Source organism: Phoca vitulina, unplaced genomic scaffold, assembly GCF_004348235.1.
Source record: "Phoca vitulina isolate PV1807 unplaced genomic scaffold, GSC_HSeal_1.0 scaffold2, whole genome shotgun sequence".
Lineage (NCBI taxonomy): Eukaryota > Metazoa > Chordata > Mammalia > Carnivora > Phocidae > Phoca > Phoca vitulina.
The window spans coordinates 7,484,176-7,509,822 of record NW_022589705.1 but is presented as its reverse complement, the minus strand read 5'-3'; the positions used below and the strand labels follow the sequence as shown (position 1 = coordinate 7,509,822).

The window sequence follows — 25,647 nt, the reverse complement described above, 5'->3', positions numbered from 1 at the left end:
TACTTTCTGGTGATGAGATCTTGAGAGTTGCTTGACCTTCTCAGTAGCAGGTCCTGTAGCTCAAAATGGTAGAACCTACCTGCAGCAGCACAGTACCCGGCATGTGTGAAGGGACCACATATGTTGATTCTGTTTCTTATGCCACTGCATTGCTGAGGGACACAATGGAAAGATGTTCGTGGAAACTCTTCTTGGCAGCTGTGTAGAAGGACTGGGGTAAAGGAGGCAAGGGGCTGTTCAACAACCTGGATGTGAGGTTGCGAGAACTTGGTGGAGGATGCTGGCTTTGGCAGGAGTGCAGGGGAGGAAAGAAAACACTGAGCTCCCAGGTGAGAAAGTGGGAATTGTGAGTGTGGTTGCTAGAAGCTTTAGGGTCCTGCGAATTCTGATGTCTTACATTCTATTTTATCCTTTTCGATTCTATAGATGGTATGTGTTTTTAGAGAAATATATGTTCCATCAAACATTTTAGCATTGTATTTTTAAAGGCTATCAATAAATCTCAGTAATGACAATGATTTCTACTAACTTCATTTCATGATCCAAGTCTTTAACTTTTAATCTATGTTATTGATGAAATTAATATGAATTATGGATATTTTTTAAAAGTAGCCTCCATGCCCCCTGCGGGGCTTGAACTCACAACCCTGAGATCAAGACCTGAGGTCAAGAGTCAAATGCTCTACTGACTGAGCTACCCAGGTGCCCCAATTATGGATACTTTTTAACCCAATTGAAGAAGGGGAGATTCAGTTAAGATTTAAAAACCCCTCAAATACCATTGTAACAGCCTTCAACCAGAAATCCACATCTGTCAAATGGAATCATGGTGTAACAAAAACTCAGCCAGACATAGTCTACAAGGTCCAAGCAGGGAGAAATAATGCCCAGTAAACGTTAAGAATTGATGGCTAAATGCATTACGTCCCAAACATATGCTGGATTCACCCCCTTTCTCCCTTGAAGGTCAGGAATCATTTCATGGAAGCTAAGGTTGCAATTTAGAAAAAAAAAAAAATTAAGGGATACATGTTATTTTCACTGAAGCAGAACAAAAGAATTGTTAAATCGGCTTGGTTTCTTCCCCTAACATGTACACTCTCAAAATGAATCAGCTAATAAGGTCTGTTCAGTAAGACTAGATAAGCAATACATTATCTGGCACATTTATTATGAAAAGTGATTGTTACCTAGACTAGCAGGGAAGAAGACATGTTGTGTAGGGATTGACATAGACAATTTGTTGTAACCAGACTAACAAAACCCTGTTATTAAGGGGTATAATGTGAGAGACTGAACGTACAGCAGGACAATGGCCAGACCATATATAAAAATAGAGCTCCAATCCCCAGCCTGCAGCATCCTGCCCACAAGACCAGCTCCTTATCTACAATAAACCACCCAGCAATCCAGTCCGCTGTAAGTCAGACCTGCACAATGCCAGATTGCTATCTCTAGTAACAATCCGGGAAGCTCAATAATAACTTCCATAACAACTGGCCCCAAATGGCCAGAACATGATTAATGACTGACAGCCTCCCTAAATTTTGTTGCTGCTTCTAACTTAGGACTCTAACAAGAGAGCACCAATAAGTGCCCTCTTTCTAGTTAGCCTGTCTACAGCTTCCCTAAGCCAACAGCCTCCAGTCAGGGCACACCGGAAGCCTTCTTCTTTCCACTATAAAGCTTTCCCACCTCGCCGCCTGCCTTTGCATCTCTGCCAAAATGCAAGTGACGGTGGCTGACTGTCTTGCTATATAGCAAGCTGAGAATATACAGCATTTGCTTTTTATTTTTTTAATTTGGTTAGTCTTCATTTATTTTTATACTTGAGAACATAGAAATAATGGTAGAACTCTTGGTTTTAATGGTGCTAAAAAAACAAAATTCAATGGAGTATATTTTAAAGATCTTCTTGGCTTTATTCAACAGTTCATGAATTGAGCAGCATTCCATCTAGCTGATAGAAAGGAGGTCCAAAGCGCTCTACAAAATGGAAGACTCTTGTAGGCAGAAGGAGGCGGGACAAGGAAGTTATTCCAGCAAAGAGCTGGTTATTTCAGACAAGGTGGCTTTGGGGGATAGCAGGGGTCTATCAGGTGGATTACCTCACTGGTGCTGGCCAGGTCATTCCAGACTGACTAGTTAAGATTACATTCCTGGGAGAGGCTGAAACTGCATTTAGATTAGGTACTAAGTCTTGTTTTGGTGATATGGGCTTAACACAAGGGACTCTATTTGGGGCCAGTTGTTTCTTTTTTATTTATTTATTTATTTTATTTATTTATTTTTTTATTTAAAGATTTTTTTTTTATTTATTTATTCATGAGAGACAGAGAGAGAGAGAGAAGCAGGCTCCCAAGGAGCAGGGAGCCCGATGTGGGACTCGATCCCAGGACCCTGGGATCATGACCTGAGCCGAAGGCAGACGCTTAACCATCTGAGCCACCCAGGCGCCCCAGTTGTTTCTTTTTTAAAAATAGTATCAACATAAGACACTTTTGACATCAGCAGCAATTGTGAATTATACAGTTACAGACTATTAGCACAGAGCAGGGTAGGTATGGGGAGGATATAAACAAGGAATGTAGAATTTGGATAAAAAGTAGTCTTACCGGGGTGCCTGGGTGGCTCAGTCTGTTAAGGGTTTGCCTTCAGCTCAGGTCATGATCTCAGGGTCCTGGGTTCGAGTCCCACGTGGGGCTCCCCGCTCATTGGGGAGTCTGCTTGTCCCTCTCCCTCTCCTTCTGCCCCTTCCCCCACTCATGCTCACTCTCTCTCTCTCTCCCCTCTCAAATTAATTAATTCATTAATTTTTTTTAAAAAAGATAGCCACACAGAAAGAGGCATCAGATATACATTTTCTCTTTCCAAACACATTTCCTTTCCTTTCAGAATAAGCTGCATATGCAACATTGTTAGTCATGAACAGGCCCAGTACTACTGTTTCCTTTGTTCACTTCTCCATCAACTTCTTCTGTTTCCTGGTGTTGACTTCTTTTCTTCAGCCAGCTTGATATAAGCCTTTTGCTTTGATCAAAACGAGCATCTTTCCCACCATATACTTGACTAGGCTGCAGGACCAGCTACGTAATTTGCAGGGCCTGGCACACAATGAAAATGTGAGGTCAGGCCCCTAGTTCAAAAATTATGAAGAATTTCTAAACCGTGGGGGTGCCTGGGTGGCTCAGTTAAGAGTCCAACTCTTGGTTTTGGCTCAGGTCATGATCTCAAGGTCCTGAGATCGAGCCCCACGTCAGGTTCCGTGCTCAGCACAGAGTCTGCTTGTCCCTCTCCCTCTGCTCCTCTTCTCTCTCTCAATCTCATTGATTGATTGATAAAAATAAATTAAGAATCAAAAAATTAAAAAAGAATTTCTAAACAGTGACAGCAGAGCAGTAAGCCAAATGTGAGGCCCTTCAGAATGTAGGACCCATGCGGTGCTTGGGTGGCTCAGTCGTTAAGCATCTGCCTTCAGGTCATGATCACAGGGTCCTGGGATCAAGCCCCACATCGGGCTCCCTGCTCAGCAGGAAGCCTGCTTCTCCCTCTCCCACTCCCCCTGCTTGTGTTGCCTCTCTCGCTGTGTCTCTCTCTGTCAAATAAATAAATAAAATCTTTAAAAACAAAAAGAAAGAATGTAGGACCCTAGGGAGGGAAGACTGTCTCTACACTCTCTCTGGTCTGCTTTTACTGCACTTTGCCAACTCTGAGACCTGAGGTCCTAAAGCCTAAGCACTTGGGGCCCACAAATGGGCTTTCGGCGGCGGCCAGAAGGTCAGAGCAAGGCCAGGCTAATGTGTTCTTTTTCAGAAAAAGCAGAAATCTGTTAATGATAGATAAAAATTAGATACTTGAAGTTTGTAAACTGGGTTAAATTAATCATTAGATAGTGTGCTATTTGCTGAAAATAAAAAAAACACACATTGACTAGCAAGTGGCCACATCCCTTTTTTTTATGTGCAGTGTGTTGAGGCTGTTCTATCACACGACAAAGAAGGGATAGCGGGAAAGCCGTGCAGACGGAAACGGGATTCTTGCTCTCTTCTTACTATCGAGTCAGGTGTTTTCGTTTTTGTTTTGTTTTTTAATTAGAAACAATGAACCTGTGCTGTCCCATGGTTTCAGCAAACCCATCGTCAGCAATGGAGATCCAGTGATGTCTGTAAATATTATCAAACCAAAAAAAAAAAAAATCCATTATTCACCCTCTTCTGGAAAACTTATTGCCATAAAGTTTAGGGCGGATAATTCCGTGGAAGGCTTGAAAGTTTTTCAGAACAATATTTAAGTAGGATTACATTCTATAAAATGAAACTAAAATGTTAGGTTAAATTATGTCACGTGTAAAACCCAAGCACCCTTGCACTCCATCCTGACTTTTCTATCGTCAGAAGCTCGGATTCCTGGCTTTTGTGAGCTAAGAGAGTTAGGGCATGTTTGTACTTCTTTTACCCTTGTTTAGGATATCAGGCCACTGGAGGCTAAGGCCACTCACCACATCTGGCTATGTCTTGTCACCTGGGCACATATTCACATAGAACCAAGTTCAAGTCCCTCTGTAAGACATGTAAAGGAACTAGCATAGGGGAAAGAGCTCACAGACTCGGGTTGGACTCCTGGTGCTGTCACCGACTAGTCTTATGACCATGAAAAAAAAAATCACATCATCTGTCTGAGCCTGTTTTCTCCTCTATAAAGCTGGGAAGTAATAGACTGGTCAGAAGGAGCCAGCAAGATACATGTAGGACCTGGCACAGAAAGGGGGTAGCAGTAAGACTCAGTAGCCCTCCCTGTGCTTCCCCACCTCCAAATCTGTTCCAGTCTAATTTTCCGTGACACAGCCCTCCAGTTCCGCCAGGCTATTACTCATCGCCCCCTGAACATTGTTACACAATCCTGCCTTTTCTTAAATCTTCTCCTCCGTCTAGAGGACCTTCCCTGGCAGTCCTCATCTAGCTAAATCCTACTCATCCTGGAAGATTCAACCCAAGCCTCACTGCTTCTCGGCAGCCTTCCCAAGACATTCTGCATGCATTCCCAAAGCACCAAGCACTGTTGTCTGTGTTGTGGGGTCAGTACTCCACACTGCTCCAAAGCTTTCCCATGCTGTCTTATCTTCCCAAAGATGCTGTAAGCTGCTTGAGGGCAAGGATAGGCCCTTAGTTGCCTTTGTATCTCCCACAAAGAAAGACTATACTTTCAGGGATCATTTCTATAGTTTGTGTCTCCCACAAAGATGATTCCTGTGTGATACCCATGACAAGTGCTCAGTAATTACATGCTGAGCGCATGAATGAGTGCTGTGTCATATTGCGTTTTGTTAAATTATACATATATGCCTGGGGCTTGAAATGTGAGAAAATGACACGGCTATTTCTCCTCCTTCTGATGTAGATTGCTTTTTAAAATATTATCTTTTTTTATATATATATGGTATTTCTTCTCCAATATTTCAATATACCACTTAAAATCTGACCTGAAAAAAAGTATTAAAGTTGTGTTTTAAATGGAAGAAAAACGCACCAGCTATGACTAATGTCTTCAATTTATAGTATGTCCAATTTGGAGAAGACCATGCTTTTTCATAAGGTTGCATAACTGCGAACAAAAACATTTTCAGCCACAGGATGTGTTTTGGAAGAATTTAGCCCTTTATTAGGCTAGGAAAAAAGTGAAAAAAAAAAAAAATCCAGAGACACAGCTTTCCTTGATACACATCTTACCCTACATAGAGAAGGCACTCAGATATTTGTCAAATTGAATGATTTCTCCTCATAGAATGTTTGGTGGGAGGCAGAAAGTAGATCGGAGCATTCTCAATAAAAATGATTCATTCTAAGTCTGGATATTGCATCCTTGTTAATTACGTAGATATTGCCAACTATTGAGTATTAGCACCGAGGATGATTAACGGGGATGAGTGAGAGATGACATGTATTTCTACTACCATTATTCTGGATTAAATAATCAAAACAAAGAGACCTGTAAACCAGCCACTTCCTAATACTTGTGCTAGCCCTTTGGGGGTGGAGTAATGGTGAACAATCCTCCAAATGAATCCTGAGCACTAGAGCTCCAGGTAATTTGGTGACTGCAGAAGAAATAAGAGTCAAAGGTGGATAATAGGTGACACTGGTGAATATCTCAGATTTACAACTGTGTGTCAGCAGTCTTTTCTACTATCAAATATGGCAGTATAAAACCTGGCCCAGGCCAAGATGTTGTGTGAGTCTAAGTTAAGAACAAATTGAACACGTTCTCTTTACACAAAAATACCACTTGAAAATTTAGGAACTGTAACTTATCAAATAGTTCAATATGAAAGTTTAAACTCCAGGTTGTGCAACAATTCAAATTTTTATTTTTAAATGGGGGGGGGGGCAAAAAGACAACCCTGTTTTCTGTGTCAACCTAAGAAGAATGAATTTTAAATTCTAAACTACTATTTTGTTCCTTACCTGGAGGACTCATTTTGCAACTCAAATAGAAGATGTGAGAATTAAGATCTACGAAACAAAGTTTTGAATCATCAGAAGCAAAACATTGTTTTCAAGGACAGGAATGAGTTCTGACATTTTAATTACAAGCTCAGCGGAAAGTTTGATAGTAGAATGTGAGCTCTGAAAATTATTATTATGTTGTCTTTAGGATTAATGACTATAAAATGTCAGTTTTGAGTGGTAATGGTAAATTACAAAGAAAAACTTATGGAACTCCTTTTTATTTCCTGATGTACCACGAGTATTCATCACAATTTACTTGATTAAAAATACCCAAACAGTGGAAAAATACAGAGACATCGATTTTTTTAATGGATTGTATAAATATAAGGCAGCTTTTCCTTAGCAATTCAGAAGATGCTCATCATACCATTTTTGATATTTGTAATATCAAAAAACTGGAAGAGACCTTAGTGTTGAGCAATATGAGAATGAGTAAGTAAACTATGGTACATTCAAGTAGTGGACTACACAATTATTGAAAATTATACACATATAAAGATAGTATCACAGATTTAAAAATACAGTTGATGTAAGGTTTTTAATTCTATATATGCAAACATTAATGTATGCTGACTACAAACATATAGACAAATGCATCAGAGAAAATAATGGAAAGGAACGTACAGGAATGATTATAGAATTTATATTTAGGTGGTGAGATTATGGATTTTTCTTTATTTTTTGCAAATCTCGTGTAATGTTTTCAATTCTATTTATGATTTTTTAAAATTATTGTCTATTTTTAAAGACCTATCATCTGCTGTGGTATATTCATTAGATCACACTATGGAATTGTCAATTTCCGATCATTGTTTTACTTACAAAAATAGCAACAGAGAGTTCAACCTAACACTGTGTTATCACTGTCCAACTAACAAAACGAATCCTTTTTTTTTTTAAGATTTTATTTATTTGAGAGAGCACGCACTTGCACACGAGTGGGGGAGGGGCAGAGGGAGAAGCAGACTCCCCACTGAGCAGGGAGCACAATGCGGGGCTCGATCCCAGGACCCTGAGATCAGGACCTGAGCCAAAGGCAGCCGCTAAACTGACTGAGTCACCCAGGCGCCCCTAGACAAATCCTTTTTTCAAATAAAAGTTGCTAATGTCTATTTTAAACTGTTCCTTAAGCTTCAAAACAGAGTCTAACTTTTTGAAAATTCTTAGTAAATTACTTGAAACTAAATTACTTGAAAATCACGTTTGAATCGGCAACTCCAAAATACAGACCTTTCCGATTATTAAGAAAACCAACTCAGCCCAGGCTGTTCTGAGCTGATACAAGGCTATTGTCATTGTATCTATTTTTTCATCTCTGCAATTAAGTGTCATGTTCATTTTTAAATTATTCAGTGGCCAGTATAAAGTAAAACATTCATAATTTAATAAGTAAATTTGCTTCTAACCTGTGCCGGGAATGACATTTAAATTGCTTCATACTCTGATTACTAAAAGATAGTTAGTCCTCTAAATATTACTGTAATGAAAACCATGGGGTTTAATGAACCATACACATTCAAACCAAACAGAATCTTTAATTCTTTACTGAATATTTAAGTTCAGCATAAAAATTGTTTAATGATTGGTTAGAATTTTATTTTATTTTTTTTTAAAGATTTATTTATTTATTTGAGAGAGCGAGAATGAGAGAGAGAGAGAGAGCACATGAGAGGGGGGAGGGTCAGAGGGAGAAGCAGACACCCTGCTGAGCAGGGAGCCTGACGTGGGACTTGATCCCGGGACTCCAGGATCATGACCTGAGCCGAAGGCAGTCGCTTAACCAACTGAGCCACCCAGGCGCCCCGGTTAGAATTTTAAGATTTTATTGCTTTATTTGAGAGAGAGAGAGAGAGAGAGAGAACGAGAAACAGCATGAGAGGGGAGAGGGTCAGAGGGAGAAGCAGGCTCCCCGCCGAGCAGGGAGCCTGATGCAGGGCTCGATCCCAGGACCCTGGGATCATGACCTGAGCCGAAGGCAGTCGCTCAACCAACTGAGCCACCCAGGCGCCCCACCGGTTAGAATTTTAAAAAGTAGGTTAGGGCAAGCCAGGCCAGAAAAATGTGAAGCAAACTTAAATGTACTCATAGGAATTTGTAATAGCAGTCATTGAAAAGAGTTGAACAACGCAGATTCTAGGAGAAGACAGACTTCCCCTTGGCTGTACAATTGCCATTGCAAGTGTTCAGTATTAAGAATCATTGTTTCTGAATTTAAGAGAAGTATTTTACAGTCCTCTATGGCATATTTGTCAGTAAAGTATAGAAATATGGACTCCTTTAGATTTCTTTTATAGCCTTAACAATATTACCATTAAAATAGAAATAAGCCAACTTAAACCAACTTGAACTTTGAACAACACCCAAACTAACAAAAGAACTTATAATTGATTTTTTTCTTTTCTTTTCTTTTTTAGAGAAAAGATGTTGGGAGTTTAGTGCATATTTGTTATAAACATGGACTTTGGAGTCAGACCAGCCTGAGTTTGAACTCCAGACACTGGAGTTTCTCCCCTGTAGGAATGTAGTGCAGCCTCACTGATTCTTTACAGGTTTCAATGTAATAATGTAATTCAGTGTTGGGAGCACAATAAGCACATCAGAAACACCAGCCCAGCTTCTACTGTTACCATCAAATACTGATTTATTGAAGAATTCCTGTTCCTTCTGACGACCCGAAGATTTAGAATTTATTTAAGGAAACAAAAAACTTTGAGAAGCTGATAGGTCTAATTCTGCTTTTGTCCAGATGTGATGGAAAGGATTTTACAGCAATCTCTCCCAGGAAGTCTCTGGAAACTTAACTGAGACTCTCCGTCGTAAGTTGGTTAGGGCTATGCTCTCAAAATCCTGGCCCGGTGGATCCTCTAACGCTCTCATGGGGCTGTAGTTTGGGTCTGCCCTTATTCTGGAAGCAAAAATGCATTTTTCTTCTGGGGAATTGTCCCTCCCTGCTGCATGCAGTCTTGGTGGGACTGTTAGTGAAGCTGCAAGGCATTCCCCAGCCACAGGATGGGCATGTGATCCACCTGGACCAATCAGACTCTTGTGAAATTTGCACGGCTCAAGAGTGAAAGACACACTATTGGGAAATGATGGCGCTGATTTATTCCAACCGTGAACAGGCTCTCAATCTTTTCCTATCCTCTAGATTCTTGGTGCTATTCAAGTTTCTGTTGTTTTGAGGGCCTGGTTCTTCATTTTTTCCTTAAGTTTTATGAGCTGTCTCATATCCTTCCCTAAGTTTTTTGGGTTTTTTTTGTTTTTTGTTTTTTTGCCTGAGATAGCAGATTAGCATGTGTTGCTTGTACCCTGAGGATCTGGATAGATTCAGCACTTGTCACTCTGGGCCATAATTGACAGTTTACTTATCCATCCTCCCCTAGCTTCTTGGGGATGCTCCTTGGGAATAGAAACTATGACTACTGACACATGGCATGGTCAGTGGAGGGACCAACATATTGTTTTGTTAGGAGCAGAAATCAACCACAATCTTCTATTTGCAATAGAAGTTCTGTGTTCAGCTAGTTTTCAGGTCATCTTCATGATACTTAAAATTGTCAGGACAACTGAATAGCATTTAAAAGTATGTGACTTTTGCCCAACTGCAGATTCTCCCCTCCCCCGCATTCATGTTCCCCCACCCCCACCCCAGCAAATGTTCGGAAAGATAACAAAAGTAACCAGCTGAACAGTTGCAAAACCTGTCAAGTTCTTACATTAGCTGTCCCTGATCTATAGCTTTTTACAGGCTTGTGTTGTCTTAAACGAAAGCTTCACCCGAAATTCTCTTCTTTCCTTACAGTTGCCCAAAACCCCGTTGGTCTTTTCCTCTGTAATGGCCCCTCTTTCCATTCGAAAGAAGCTGTAATTCTTATTTTGAAATCCAATAAAATATTCGGTTTCACCTTGTTACAGGTGGGTAACACACATCTCTGGAGACCTCTGTGAAGTGTGTCACCCAGTCTTTGCCAAGGGCAGATTCCTTGTGAGGCATTACTTCACAATGATTATTGGGAATGTTTGGGCTTCAGGTCCACCTGTTTATTCATTTATTCATTAACTCAACAAGTATTTATTGAGCGCCCCTATCACTTCTGCACGCTGTGCCTGGCACAAGGGATGAAATGGTGAGCAAAAGTGGAGGAGAGTTGGCCTCTCAAGGAGTTGTCTGTCCCATCAAAGGACAATGATAATCTGTATTTGAGGCCATAAAGGAAATATACTCAGTGCTTTGAGAGCATCTTAAAAGGTGACTCTTCCTAGTTTGGGTAGTCAAGAAATGCATACCCAAGAAAGAAACTTGATAGTATGCTAACCCAAATGCCTGGGTTCTAGATTAAATGAGGATAATAGCTGCCTTTATGACCTTCGGTGGATCACTGAACCTATCTTGACATCATTTAGGTCGTCTACAAAATGTGAAGATTAGACCAGGTGATCTCTAGGTCCTTTCCATTTCTAACAGCTTTTTAAAATGAGTATTTTTCGTAGCAGCTTTTTTGAGATATACTTCACATCCTATAAAATCCATCCATTTTAAGTGTATGTTAAATGACTTTTAGTATATTTATAAAGTTGTGCAACCATCACCACCACAATTGGAATCTAGAATGTTTCCATCACTACAAACAAGAATCTCATGCCCATTTTTTCCCCAAGATTTTATTTATTTATTTGACAGAGAGAGACACAGCAAGAGAGGGAACACAAGCAAGGGGAGTGGGAGAGGGAGAAGCAGGCTCCCTGCTGAGCAGGGAGCCCAATGCGGGGCTCGATCCCAGGACCCTGTGATTATGACCTGAGCCGAAGGCAGACGCTTAACGACTGAGCCACCCAGGCGTCCCTATCTCCTGCCCAATTAAGTCATTTCCCATTCCTACCCCCAGCTGTGGGCAATCGCTAACATACTTTCTGTCTCTACTGATTTGCCTTCTGGGATATTCCATATAAATGGAATCCATATAAATGTTCCTTTGTGTCTGGCTTCTTTTACTGAACAAGAGGTTTTTGAGATTCATTCATGCTGTAAAGATCATTCATGTTGAAGCATGTATCAGTACTTTGTTCCTTTTTATTGGTGAATTGTATTGTATAATTCCATTTTTTAATTCATTCACCAGTGATGGACATATGTGTTATTTCCACCTTTTGACTATTGTGAATAATGCTGCTATGAACACTTGCACACAAGTCTTTGTGGGGACATTTATTTTCATTTCTCCTTGGTAGATAACTAGGAATGGAATTGCTGGGCTGTATGGTGGCTCTATGTTCAACATTTTGAGAAACTGCCAAATTGTTTCCCAAAGTGCCTGTGCCATTTTATATTCCCACCATGATGTATCGGGCATAACTTCTCTAGTCCTCGCCAACACTGGTCATTGTCTGTCTTATTGACTATAGTATTTCTGCTGAATGTGAAGTGTCTCATTGTGGTTTTGATTTGCATTTCCTCAATGAATAATGATATTGATCATCTTTTCATATGCTTAGTAGTCATTTGTATATTTTCATTAGAAAAGTGCCCATTCAAATCCTTTGCTCATTTTTAAATTTGGTTGTTTTTTTATTACTGAGTTGTCAGATTACTTTATATATTCTAGATATATATTCTTTATTGGGTATATGATTTGCAAATAGTTTATCCAATTCCATAGATTATCTTTTCACTTTCTTGATAGTGTGTTTTAAAGTTTTTTGTTTTGATTAGATCCAATTTATCAATTTCCTTTATTACTTTCCTAATTCAAGCTCACAAAGTTTTTTCTCCTGTGTATTTTCTAAAATTTTTTAAAGATTTATTTATTTATTTTAGAGAGAGAGTGCGAGCAGGGGAGGGGCAGAGGGAGAGGGAGACAAGCACACTCCCCACTGAGCAGGAGGGGGGTGGAGCTTGATTCTAGGACCCTGAGATCAGGACCTGAGCCAAAATCAGGAGTCAGATGCTTAACCTACTGAGCCACCCAGGCACCCCTCTTCTAAAATGTTTATAGTTTTATCTCTTACATTAAGATCTTTCATCCATTTTGAGCTGATTTTTGTGTATGGTGTGAGGAAGAGATCCAAATTTATTCATTTTTTTGCTTGTGCATACCCAACTGTCCCAGCACAATTTGTTGAAAAGGCCATTCTTTTCCTATTTTTTGGCACATTGGTCAAAACTCAATTGACCATAAATGTAAGGGCTTACTTATGGGCTCTTATTTCTTATGATCTTTATCTCTGTCTTTATGCAAGCTTCACACTGTCTTGATTACTGTAGCTTTGTAGTAAGTTTTAAAGTTGGGATGTGTATGGGGTGCCTGAGTGGCTCAGTCAGTCAGGTGGTGGACTCTTGGTTTAGGCTTAGGTCATGATCTTGGGGTCATAGGATCGAGCCCCATGTGGGGCTCCATACTCAGTGAGGAGTCTGCTTGAAGTTCTCTCTCTCCTTCTTTCTCTACCCCTCCCCCCACTTACACGCTCTCTCTTTCTCTCTCTAAATTACTAAAGTTGGGATGTGTAAATTCTCTTAGTTCTTCGTTGTCATGATTATCTTGGCTATTCTGGGTCTTTGCATTTCCATATAAATTTGGGGGTCAGTTGGTCAATTTCTGCAAAAAAACAAACAAACAAAAAAGCCAGGGATTTTTTAATCTAAATATATTTTTAACATTATTTAGCCATGTCTTTGTGATTTATAAAATTCAACCTTTTCAAATATTCCATTCCATTAAAGTCATACAACCATTACCATGAGTCATTTTTAGAATACTTTCATCACCCCAATAAGATCTCATATGCAAATCTACTGTTGATCCTGTTCCTCCTCACTCCTGCTCCAGGCAACCACTAATCTACTTTCTGTCTCTATAGCTTTGTCCCTTCTGAATATTTCATATAAATGGAATAATACAATATGTAGTCTATTGCGACTGGTTTTTTTTTTTTTTTTTGGTCAGAATAACATTTTTGAGGTTGTTCCATATGGAAGCATATGTCTGTAGCTTGTTCCTTTTATTGCTGCATAGTATTCCATTGTGTCAATATACCACATTTTACATGTCCATTCACCAATCAATGAACATTTAAATTTTTTTCCAATTTTTGGCTCTTTTGAAAAATGCTACTAAGAACAATCATGTACCAGTCTGCGTGTGGATATATGGTTTCCTTTCTCTTGGGTAGCCTAAGAATGGAATTGTGAGGCCATATAGTAAACTTATGTTTAGCTTTTTAATATATTGCCACACTACTTTGTAAAGTGGCTGTACCATTTTATATTCCTATCAGCAGTGTAGGAAGATTCCTGTCTTTCCAACATTGTTGTCTTTTTTATATTATATATGTATAGCTATTTATTTATTTATTAAAAATGTATATTCATCTCTCTCTCTCTCCCTTGTCTTTTTTATTATAGCCTTTACAGTTGGTGTAAAATAGTATCTCAATGTGATTTTCATTTGCTTTTCCCTAATGACAAATGATGTTAAACATCTTTTCATGTGCTTATTAACTATTCATATATCTTCTGTGGTAAAATGTCTATTCAAGTTGCTCTTGGCCAATTTTTGATAGGTTGTTTGTCTTCTTATTATTGAGTCATACACATTCTTTGTATATCCTAGATACAAGTCCTTTATCAGATATGAGTTTTGCAAACATATTGTCCAAGTCTATTGCTTGTCTTTTCATTGTCTTAATGGTGTCTTTTGAAGCCCAGCAGGGATTTTGACATGGATTGTGTTGAATCTATAGATCAGTACATTGCTTAGTTTTTCAGCTAAGCCAAGACAAAAGCACTAATGTGGCTTTTTTTTTAATTGCAGGGTAATAAGATTAATTCATAAGCATTCAGACTAGACTTTAAAGGGTTTCTTGGATATGACACCAAAGACACAGGCAACAAAAGAAAAAAATATATAAATTGGACTTCAAAAAAATTAAATATTTGCATCAAAAGACACTCTAAACAGAATAAAAAAGCAGCCCACAGAATGGGAGAAAATATTTGCAAACTGTATATCTGAAAAGGGACTAATATCCAGAATAGAGACACAACAAGAAAACAACCCAATTTAAAAATGGGCCAATGATTTGAATAGACATTTCTCTGAAGAAGATATACAAATGGCCAATAAGCAGAAGAAAAGCTGCTCAACATCACACATATGAGGGAAATGCAAATCAAAACTACAATGAGATACTACCTCACACTCACTAGGATGGCTACTATCAAAACAAGAAAACAAATGTTGGTGAGGACGTGGAGAAATTGGAACTCATATGCACTGTTGGTGGGAATGTAAAACGGCATAGACATTATGGAAAACAGTCCTCAAAAAATTAAAAATAGAACTATCAAATGATCCAGCATTCTACTTCTGGGTATATTTCCAAAAGAATTGAAAACTGAATCTCAAAGGGAGATTTGTACACCCATGTTCATTGCAGTCTTATTCACAGCAGCCAAGAGGTAGAAGCAACTCAAGTGTCCATCAATGTATGAATAGGGAAACAAAATGTAGTATATAAATACAAAGAATAGTATTTAGCCTTGCAAAGTAAAGAAATTATGCAATATGCTACAACATGAATGAATCTTGACATTTTATATTTGTATAATACATATTATATATTGTGTAATATAATAATAGTCTATTATATATATGAATATATATATATATATGATATCTACTCAGATCCTCTGCCCATATTTTAATTGGATTGTTTGTTTTTTTGGAGATGAGTTGTATGAGCTCTTTATATTAGTTTCAGGTGTATAATCTACTGATTTGACAATTCTAGGCATTACTCAGTGCTCACTTTAATAAGTGTAGTTACCATCTGTCACCATACAATGTTATTACGATACTATTGACCATATTCCCTAGGCTGTATTTGTCATCTCTGTGACTTATTTATTTTGTAATTGGAAGTTTTTATCTCTTAATCCCCATCTATTTTGCCCATTCCGCCCCTCCTCCTGGAACCATCAGTTTGTTCTCTGTGTTTAAGAGTCTGTTTCTTTGTTTATTCGTTTCTTTTTTTTTATTACACATATAAGTGAAATTATATGGTATTTGTCTTTCTTTGTCTGACATTTCACTTAGCATAATGCCTTCTAGGTCCAGCCATGTTGTGACAAATGACGAGATTTTATTCTCTTTTATGGCAGAGTAATATTCCATTATTTATACATATCACATCTACTTTATCCATTCATCTATGTATGGACACTTGGGTTGCTTCCATATCTTGGCTATTGTAAATAATGCTGCTATAAATGTAAAGGTGCATGTATCTTTTTGTATTAGTGTTTTTATTTTCTTTGGGTAAATACTCAGTAATAGAATTACTGGATCGTATGGTATTTCTTTTTTTCTTTTTTAAAAAGTATTTATTTATTTATTTGATTTATTTAAGAGAGAGAAAGAGAGAGAGAGAGAATGCAGTGGGGGGCAAGGGGCAGAGGGAGAGGGAGAGAGAGAATCTTCAGCAGACTCCCTGCCCAGCACAGAGCCAGAAGTGGGGCCTGATCTCACGACCCTAAGATCATAATCTAAGCCAAATCAAGAGTCAGACATTCAACCAACTGAGCTATCCAATTGTCCCTGGATCATATGGTATTATTTACACACTGTTTGCACCAACTTGCATTCCCACCAACAGTGCAAGAGGGTTCCTTTTCTCTACATCCTCATCCATATGTGTTATTTCTTGTGTTTTTGATTTTAGCCATTCTGAGAGGTGTGAGGTGATATCTCATTGTGGTTTTGATTTGCATTTCCTTGATGATTAGTGATGTTGAGCATCTTTCATGTGCTTATTGGCCATCTGTATGTCTTCTTTGGAAAGATTCCTACTCAGGTCCTTTGTGCATATTTTAATTGGATTGTTTTGGGGTTTTTTGTTTTTGTTTTTTTTTTTTTTTGAGATGAGTTGTATGAGTTCTTTATATATTCTGGGTATTAACCCCTTATCAAGGATTTCATTTGCAAATATCTTCTCCCATTCAGTAGGTTGCCTTTTTTGTTTTGTCGATGGTTTCCTTCACCGTGCAAAAGCTTTCTGTTTTGATGTAGCCCCAATAGCTTATTTTTGCTTTTGTTTCCCTTGCCTGAGGAGACATATCCATAAATATGTTGCTAAGGCCAATGTCCAAGAGATTATTGCCTATGTTTTCTTTCAGGAGTTTTATGGTTTCAGGTCTCACATTTATTTTTATTATTATTCCATTTTGAGTTTATTTTTGTGTATAGTGTAAGAACATGGCCCAGTTTCATTCTTTTGCATGTAGCCATTGAGGACATTATATTAAGTGAAGTAAGCCAGTCACAAAAAGACAAATACTGTGTGAATCCACTTATAGGATGTACTTAAAGAGTCAAAATCATAGAAACAGAAAGTAGAATGATGGTTGCCATGGGCTGAGGGGAGAGGAGAATGGGGAGTTACTGTTCAATAGGTAGAGTTTCAGTTCTCCAAGATGAAAAGTGTACTGGAGATGGATGGTGGTTCTGGCAGTGCAGCCTTATGAATGCATTTAATACCACTGAACTGCATGCTTAAAAATGGTTAAGGTGGTAAATTTTTTCTTATGTGTATTTTATTACAATTTTTTTCAAATTGAGGGGAAACCCCAGAAAATAGAATGGTGGTTGCCAGGACTGGGGGAGGGAAGGGTGGAAGTGAGGAGCTTTTGTTCCCTGGGTACGGAGTTTCAGTTTGGCGAGAAGAAAAAGTTCTGGAGATCCGTCGCACAACAACATGAATATGGTGAATGCGACTGAACTGTACACCTAACGATGGTTAAGATGGAAATAATTAATTTTAGGCAATTTGATTTTCCAAGAAGAAACCAATGCATCCTTTTAGATTGCTCCCTTGTCCTTGCCTCCAGGTGAAAAGAGGAACAGAAATAAAAGTCATGTGATGTGTGAAACCTACAGCTTTGGGGGGACTCATGGACTCAGTCTTAAGTGACCTAATCAGAGGTCGCTGTTACGCCTAGTCAGTGCCATACTAATGAAGAGAATAAACAATTTCAAAATGGTTAGATATGATTTTATCTAATTGTATCTAAATACACACTAGCAATTTGCTTTCCTTCTTAGGTACAGGTATAATAAAAATGTTGAATACTCAGTCTCTTTAGCCTCAACCAAGAATCCGCAGATTCTTTTTTTTTTTTTTTTTGGTAAGAATAGCTTTGGGTAGTAGGGCTTTTTTATCTTTAAAGATTTATTTGTTTGTTTGTTTGTTTATATATTTATTTATTTGAGAGAGAGCGCGCACAAATGCCTGAGTGTGCATGATGGGAGCTGCCGGGACAGGGGCGGGGAGGGTGCGCAGAGGGAAAGAATCTCAAGCGGGCTCCCTGCTGAGCACGGAGCTGGAGGCTGGGCTCAATCTCAAGACCTTGAGATCATGACCTGAGCCTAAATCAAGAGTCGGACACTTCACAGATTGAGTCATCCAGGCGCCCCTGTTTTTTTCTTTTTTTTTAAGAAGTTTAAAACTTCCAACACTTTGAAAAAGGAACTCCTTCAATATTTGGTGACTAATTTCATCATTGGAATCATTTGCAGCTTTCTTTACCTCCTCAATTTAATTGCAAACACCTTCAACAGAGTGCTAGCAAACTAATTAGCAATTCCTTTTCCTTAAAAAAGATACTCCTAATCAAGGAAGATAATCATCTTTGATTAAACAACAACCAGAGTTATGAAATGTAAATTTGCAATTGATTACAGAAGAAAACATGGTGTGTGCTTTCCCTCTTAATAACAGTAAGCATTATTTCTTTCCACTCAGTTATATTTAGTTTCTCAGGTTAACTTAGGCTGATCCATCTCTTTTGATGGTTTATTCACTGGGAATGCCTATATTCTTTCCCAGAAGAAAAATCCCTGTGCAAATAAAATATCCAGATGCAAAGTATGCATATGATTAAAAAAATCTGGCAGTTTCCCAAATATTTTAATAATCTGGATGCTATTAACTATTATAATTCAGTCATTTAAATCCTTCAGGGAGTAGTAAGGTCATGGGGAATAATATCTAGACTTAAAAGATACAGAGCAGATTGTCTCATCTTAGAAAGGAGTTCATTCTTTCATCCACTTATTCATCCATCTGGTAAAAATGTAACAAGCACCCACTCTGTTCCATAATCACCCAAGGTCCTGGGACTGCAACAGTGAACAAGACATGGTCATGTCCTCAGGGAGGTTTACAGGGTGATTGGGAAGAGAGGTGAGCTAAAAGGCAATTGCAAATCAGGGGGACATGTGCTACCAGTGGGAAAAAGTGGAGTAAGCCTCCTCATGATGGCATTTTTGGGGAAGTTAGGGAACCCAGAAGGAAGTGCAGCCCAAGTTTAGTCCTAGAGGATCAATTGGGGTTAGGTAGCAGAGGGAAAGGAAGCAAATCTCAGCATGAGCAGACTTCCAGAGGTGAGGAAAAGCATGTGTTTTGGGAAGACCTGTAAGAAGTTCAATAAATGGTGAGAAAAAGGCTAGAATGGTAAAGAAGGACCATTTTATGAAGTACGGGATGCACCTTTGGAAGAAACTCACATGCTATTTTGAAAGCAATGAAGACCTACTGCAAGATCCATTTTAATAGATTTCTTATCATATGTGCAGGTTAAATTTGACTTTTCCCTCCCATATGCCCTATACTGGATTGCAAACTGGGTCCATCTCTGTTTTGGAAAATGCTGGGCAGTTAAATATTATTCTTTGTTCTCTAAATTACACCTAATCTCAGTTTATATGGATAGAAGATACGAGAGTGTGACTCCTAAACTTGAAGTTGCCTTCTGAAATGTAATAGGAAAAAATGACACATAATAAGATCGACCATTGGGGTAGACTCTAAAGCACAGCTAAAAGGGATTCTTCTTGGACAAGTAGTAGGACATTTCCTCTACATCAAAAACAACACAAGAACGAAGAGCCCTCATCCTAAATTACCCATGGGCAGCTAAATTGTTTTGGGAAAATACAAATTCTAATCCCAGTGGCCAGAATGTATTGTCAAAAAAACAAGACTGAGAAGAACCATGAGAGACGATGGACTCTGAAAAACAAACTGAGGGTTCTAGAGGGGAGGGGGTTGGGAGGATGGGTTAGCCTGGTGATGGGTATTGAGGAGGGCACGTTCTGCATGGAGCACTGGGTGTTATGCACAAACAATGAATCATGGAACACTATATCTAAAACTAATGATGTAATGTATGGGGATTAACATAACAATAAAAAAATTTAAAAAAAAACCAAAAAAACAAGACTGTACTTGCAGGCAACATAATGGCTAGGCAATTGTTTTGTGAGAGTATAGCATATTGATTAAGAACTGTGGCGTTTGCATCAAATGCGTCTAGATTTAAATCCTGATTCTGCCACTTATTGTCACTTTTGCCTCTCATTCCTCACTCCTGGCTTGTCCCCAGTGCTGTTTAGTGAAAAACAAGCTGTCTTCACATCAGATTCCAGAAGGAGTAGGACTTAAAAAAAAAAAAAAAAAGCTGATGACAAGTATCCTTTCATTATACCTAGAGAGATATACAGTTTACTATTTTACTTGAACAAAATATTTCTTGAGCATAGAGCATGCTCTTTTTTACACAAATGACAACTGTAAAAATGAGGCCCCAGAATGCCATTGTGGCCACAGTGTTCGAGAAAAATGGTCTAGGAAAGCATTCTGTCACATTCCTCCACAAAAATAGTCTGGTGTAGAGATGGATACATATACACATATATACATATATACTGACTCAGTGTAATAGCCCCGTAATAAATGCCTACTATGTTCACAAGGAATACAAAAGGCAATGAGTAACACAGGCTATCTAAGGTCCAGTAGGACAGCAACCATATCTTATCATCAATTTGACTTTTGAAAAAGCTAAGCCAAGTATCTATACAACTTTATGATACGGCAAAATCTTTTGTGGCACAAGAGAGGTTCAATCCAAGAATGGTGAGGGTGCAGAGGAAGGGTGGGCCCATTTGGTAGAAGGATAAAAAATGGGTTCGTGAAGTATGATGCGTTTGAGATGGTTTTTGGAGAATGAGAGAATTGTCACAAGTCAAGAATAGTACATTTCAAACAAAGGAAAGAGCATGGGTTGTGAGACAGATAGGGTTCAAATCTGTATCTGCCACCTTCTAGCTATGTGATTTAGGAAATTTCTGTAACTCCCTTTAACAATGTTTTCATCTGTTAAAATGGGTTAGAAGTCCTTACCCTTACACTGTTGTTGGGTTGATGAAATGGAAAGTGCTTAATGCGATGCCTACAATGTAGAGCTATGAATTGACACTATTACTCCCGTTATTAAAACCAGAAAATCCCACAAGATGGGAAAAATAGTCTGTATTGGTTAAAGGGGAGAACACTGAAAGATAAGACTGCAGTTAAATGTTGAGACCATATTATCAGGAGCCATGGATGCCAGACTGAGGAGTTGGAGCTCACTCCAATAAGCAAAGAAATCCTTGATTGTTTCTCCTCCTCTTCTTCTTCCTCCTCCTCCTTCTCCTCTTCCTTCTCCCCCCTCCTTCTTTGACTACATCAGAAGTAACTTTCTATTTTTATTTATTTATTTTTAAAATATTTTATTCATTTATTTGACAGACAGAGCGTGCACAAGCAGGGGGAGTGGCAGGCAGAGGGAGAAGCAGACTCCCCACTGAGCAGGGAGCCCGATGCGGGGCTCCATCCCAGGACCCTGGGATCATGACCTGAGCTGAAGGCAGATGCTTAACCGACTGAGCCACCCAGGTGCCCCCAGAATTGACTTTTTAGATTAAATAAGCAGTATGTGGAGTGGACAATGGTTAAAAGTGGGAGAAGGGGTGGCAACAAGGCAACTCGTTGGAATGTCATAAAAATAGCTGGGGCACAGAAAAGAGTTTCTGAGTGTTTGTGGTGGCCGTGATAAAGACTATGACATATAGAAGTATAATCCATAGACTAATACAGGAAAGAAGTTGCTTTTGAGTCTTTGAAATACTGAGCCCGGTGGGGTCATTAATGGAAATTTGGAGGCACACGTTGAAGGAACAATAGGAAAGGAAATGGGGAGCAGAGTGTGCTGATCCCCTTCGCCCAGCCCAGTGAGTCAACAGGAGTTAAAAAAGGGAGCAGTGTTCATATAAGACCAAGTAGATTTTTCTGCAAGATAATGTCGGTTGCAAACACAGGCAAAACAAAAAACAGTAAAAGGTGTTGGGGGTGAGGGAAAGGGGGCAAGCGAAGGGAACCTGGGTGGAGACAGTGCTGAATGGGAAATGAGGATTTAGGAGGAGGAGGAAGAAATGGGGAGGGATGTGCCCCACACTAAGGAAGCATGAACCTCAAAGCTGAGATTATTAAAAGGATATGTTGGAACTAGGGAAGGGTTTCAGTGAATGTACTAGAATTGAGTTAACAGAGAAGTTTGCAACTAAGCTGATCTTAAGGTTCCAAATGGCATCTTTGTGTCTACAAAATGTCTTCCTCAGGAGGTAGATGAGCTGACAGTTGACTCACAGTTTTGGCTGCCTTGTGTCCTATCCTTTGTTGAATCCCTTCATCAGAGTTATTATTTTTTATCTGCCAGTCTACTCCTTTCAACTCACTAAAAGCCTCTATAGGTGTTCTAACTTGTTCTACTTCTCCACAAATGAGGTCAGAAATAGAGGCAACTAAACACCTCAACAACTTGAGAAGTTAGAAAAGAAGTGGCCCCCAGAAAAATAGGTCAGTGGATAACAGACACCAAAAGGTAATAGATATTTGCTGTAGAATCAGGTCATTTGTGAGAACCCATGTCAGGTCAATAGGAAAGAAATTTGGTAAGTCCGTTCACAGCTCCGCAGAACCTATTAATGATGCAGGACCCTTGACATCACAGAATCATCCAAAGATCGTGAACCCTGAATTCTGGTGCATACTACAGTGACACACATCATTAGAAAGAAAGGGATAAGAAAATGATTTTCTGCATATTTTGATTAACAGGAATGAAACATATTTTATATGTCAAGCACTTAGACTCTGGAGATACAAATATCTGTAAATAAGAAATTGTCCCCATTCTTAGTAGCTTCCTTAGCAAATGCATAGCCAGGGCAGAAAAAAATCAGCACAAATATATGCAAAGTTACCTATAAAATCATCCTAAAGAAGACTAGTTTCTGGAAAAATATGGAACCCATGAAGATCAAGGCATACTAGCTTCACAGTGAAGCAAAACTGCTCTCTTAGAAGCAGAAATGTTCTAAATGTAAGGAAAATTATCTACACAGAAAGCTGTTTTTTAAGTGACACAAATGTCTTTTAATGTAAGGAAAATCATCCCTATCTTGTTGGAGACAGCTTTTTGGCATCTCAGTAGCTGAACCGTAAAATACATAGAGTTTTTTCTTTTTATGCTGCAACAATGTAAATATTGCCATTTCCTGTACTAAGCGCAGCAGGTGTTCTAGAGCCCATCCCAAAGAGCAGAGCCAGCTCTGCCTGGGAGTGCAAGTCTCCTAGGTCAGCCTTTAAGTGAGCCTAGCTCTGACATCCGAGTGACAGTCGAGGGAGGGAAGAAAATGAAGGATGACCAGCCATTTTCCCCCTCAGTCCTGTCCTTCAGAAGTGGTCTCTCCCTCCCACCAAGGTCCCATTATGCTCGAGGACTCGGGAAGCATCAGACTGGAAGAAAGCCTTGGGAAAACAAACAGCCAGTCTTTCTGTACCATCTCCTCACGGGGGTGGGGGTGGGGGTGGGGGTCAGGCTCCATGGAATCCTGACCATCTGATGTTCTGTACTTTTTTCTCCTTGTCACTGCTCTTCCTATTCCAAAGAGACTTTGTTCCTTCATTCTACCTCTACACTGAAAATCATGTAATGTTTGTTACTGGAATCCACAGGAAAATAAGGCTGGATATGCCACATTCTACCTAATGGCAAACTCTATGAGAACAAATTTCAGGAGATATCTGTAATCATCCCAGCACAGTGATGAATGAATCTTTCAATAATGGATCTGATACAAAGGCATTCATCTAGATACAAATACAGAAAATGCAGTAATTCTTAAAATTTTCCCCGTGGAAGGAAAATAGAGGTTAACCAGTGATATATTAGTGTTTGCAAATGTACGATACAACAAGGATTAAAATCTATTAAGAGTGGTGGTTAAAGGTAAACGTAATCATGAGTAAAACTTGCTTATTGGATTATTAACATTTATTGAGAAGAAATTTTACAGTGAGAATATGAACTAGCCTCCCCAAAGCACTAATACAATTATATTCTTGTAAATATTTAAGAACAGCTCATCATGGTCATCATGAATATTCAACAAGAACAATCTGCCACTGAAGAAACCAAGATGGGGTAGAAAATGCTATGACCTGGTTTGCTGGTCGTCAGTTTTAGGATTGTATCAATTTTTAAAATGGCATCTCCCTTTGTTCACATTTAAAAGAAGTCAGCAGCCAAATTCTACTTTAAAAAAAGAAAAAGAAAGAAAGAGGATCTTGGAATGCTTAGATATTCTCCCAGAGGGTGCATATGGGCTGCAACCTTGTTACACACAATCCAACAAACATTACCCTCTCCCCAGAGGGTAATGGTAGCTTAGAACACTATGCAGAGATAACAGGACAGAAGCTTTCCTGAGAAAAGCATAAACATAGAGATTACTTGTACTTGAATGGAATCACAATACAATGGCAGTGAATTTCTATTACCTTGGCTGTCTGTAAACAGTACAATGCGTTCTTTAAAAAAATTTAAAATTATATATTGTTTCCAAAGCTTTTGATTTTCTTCAAGCTTTCCCATGCCCTGTCTTTAAATTGCTTTCTTCCATACATTTTCTTGTCCATTTCACTGAACAGCATTGTTAACCAAGCGCTCCTGGAACGATAGTACAGGTTAACCTGGATGGCAGTCGCATACAGTGGCTATATGTCTGCTGTGGTCAGACGCAGAGAAACTAAGATTTTTTTAAAATGAAGTTTTCATTCTGCAAACATTTTAAATTTACAAAAAATTTGCAGCGATACTACGCAGAGTTCCCACTATGGCTAACATCGTCCATGATCATGGTACATTTGTTGCATCTAAGAAACCAGTGTTGGCACATGACAATGAACTAAACTCCAGACTTTATTTGGCTTTCCCATTTTTTCGTTAGCGTCCTCTTTCAGATTCAGGATCCAGTCCAGGTTACCACATTGCACTTAGTTGTTAGGTGTCCTTAGCCTCCCCTGGTTATCACAATTTCTCAGTCTTTCCTTGGCTTTCATAACCTGGACAGTTTGGAGGAGTATTGGCCAGGTATTTTGTAGAGTGTCCTTCAGTTTGGGTTTGTCTGATGTTTCTCTTATGATTAAACTAGGTTATGGGTTTTTGGAAAGAATCCAACAGAGGTGAAGTTCTTTCAGGATATCAGGATGAACCTAACATCCACACATCACTGGAGGTGTTAACCTTCATCACTTGGTTAAGGTGGCATTTGCTGAGTTTCTCCCCCATAAAGTTACTATTTTTCCCCTCTTTGTACTCTTGGTTTTTGTAAGCAAATCATTAAAATTTAGCCCACACTCAAAGTGGTGGTGGTGGGGGTAGGGGTGGGGGTGGTGGTGCTTTGCTTTTAAAATACCTTATATGCAAAAATCTGAATGTATAATAAAGATCCTGTTTTCATTCAAATTCAATTCAATAAACTTTTAGGATGCCATGAAGAGAAATATTTTGGATATTTATACAGCAACAATTGTAATCCCTAGAAGTAGCTATGGATATTACCATTGTATGGAAAGACACAAACCTTAATCCTTGTAATGATTACAGATACTGAGAATGGTTATCTTTACCTTACCTGAGTTGTTGTTAGAATGACTGCTTATTTTTCTAAGCTCTTTTTTAACATCTGCTGAAATCCCTGGATGAGTTTTCTTCTGAGACTGAACATGCTACAATGCAAATTGCACACAAGCTAAAAATTCATCTTCATATAATTGTACTCTGGGGTCACACAACATTTAAATGCACATTGCCAAGAATGCTGTTTGTCTGCAGAGTCATAACTGCACAAATGAATTATTCTCTTTCAGTGGTCATGTATTCATAAATATTCTCAAAAGCACCCAACTTACAAAATAG

At 38.8% G+C, this 25,647-nt stretch overlaps 1 pseudogene; it reads left to right on the top strand.

The window, feature by feature from the left end:
• Positions 1–5,190: 5,190 nt before the first annotated feature.
• Positions 5,191–5,288, top strand: LOC116627275 (annotated as a pseudogene).
• Positions 5,289–25,647: the final 20,359 nt, after the last annotated feature.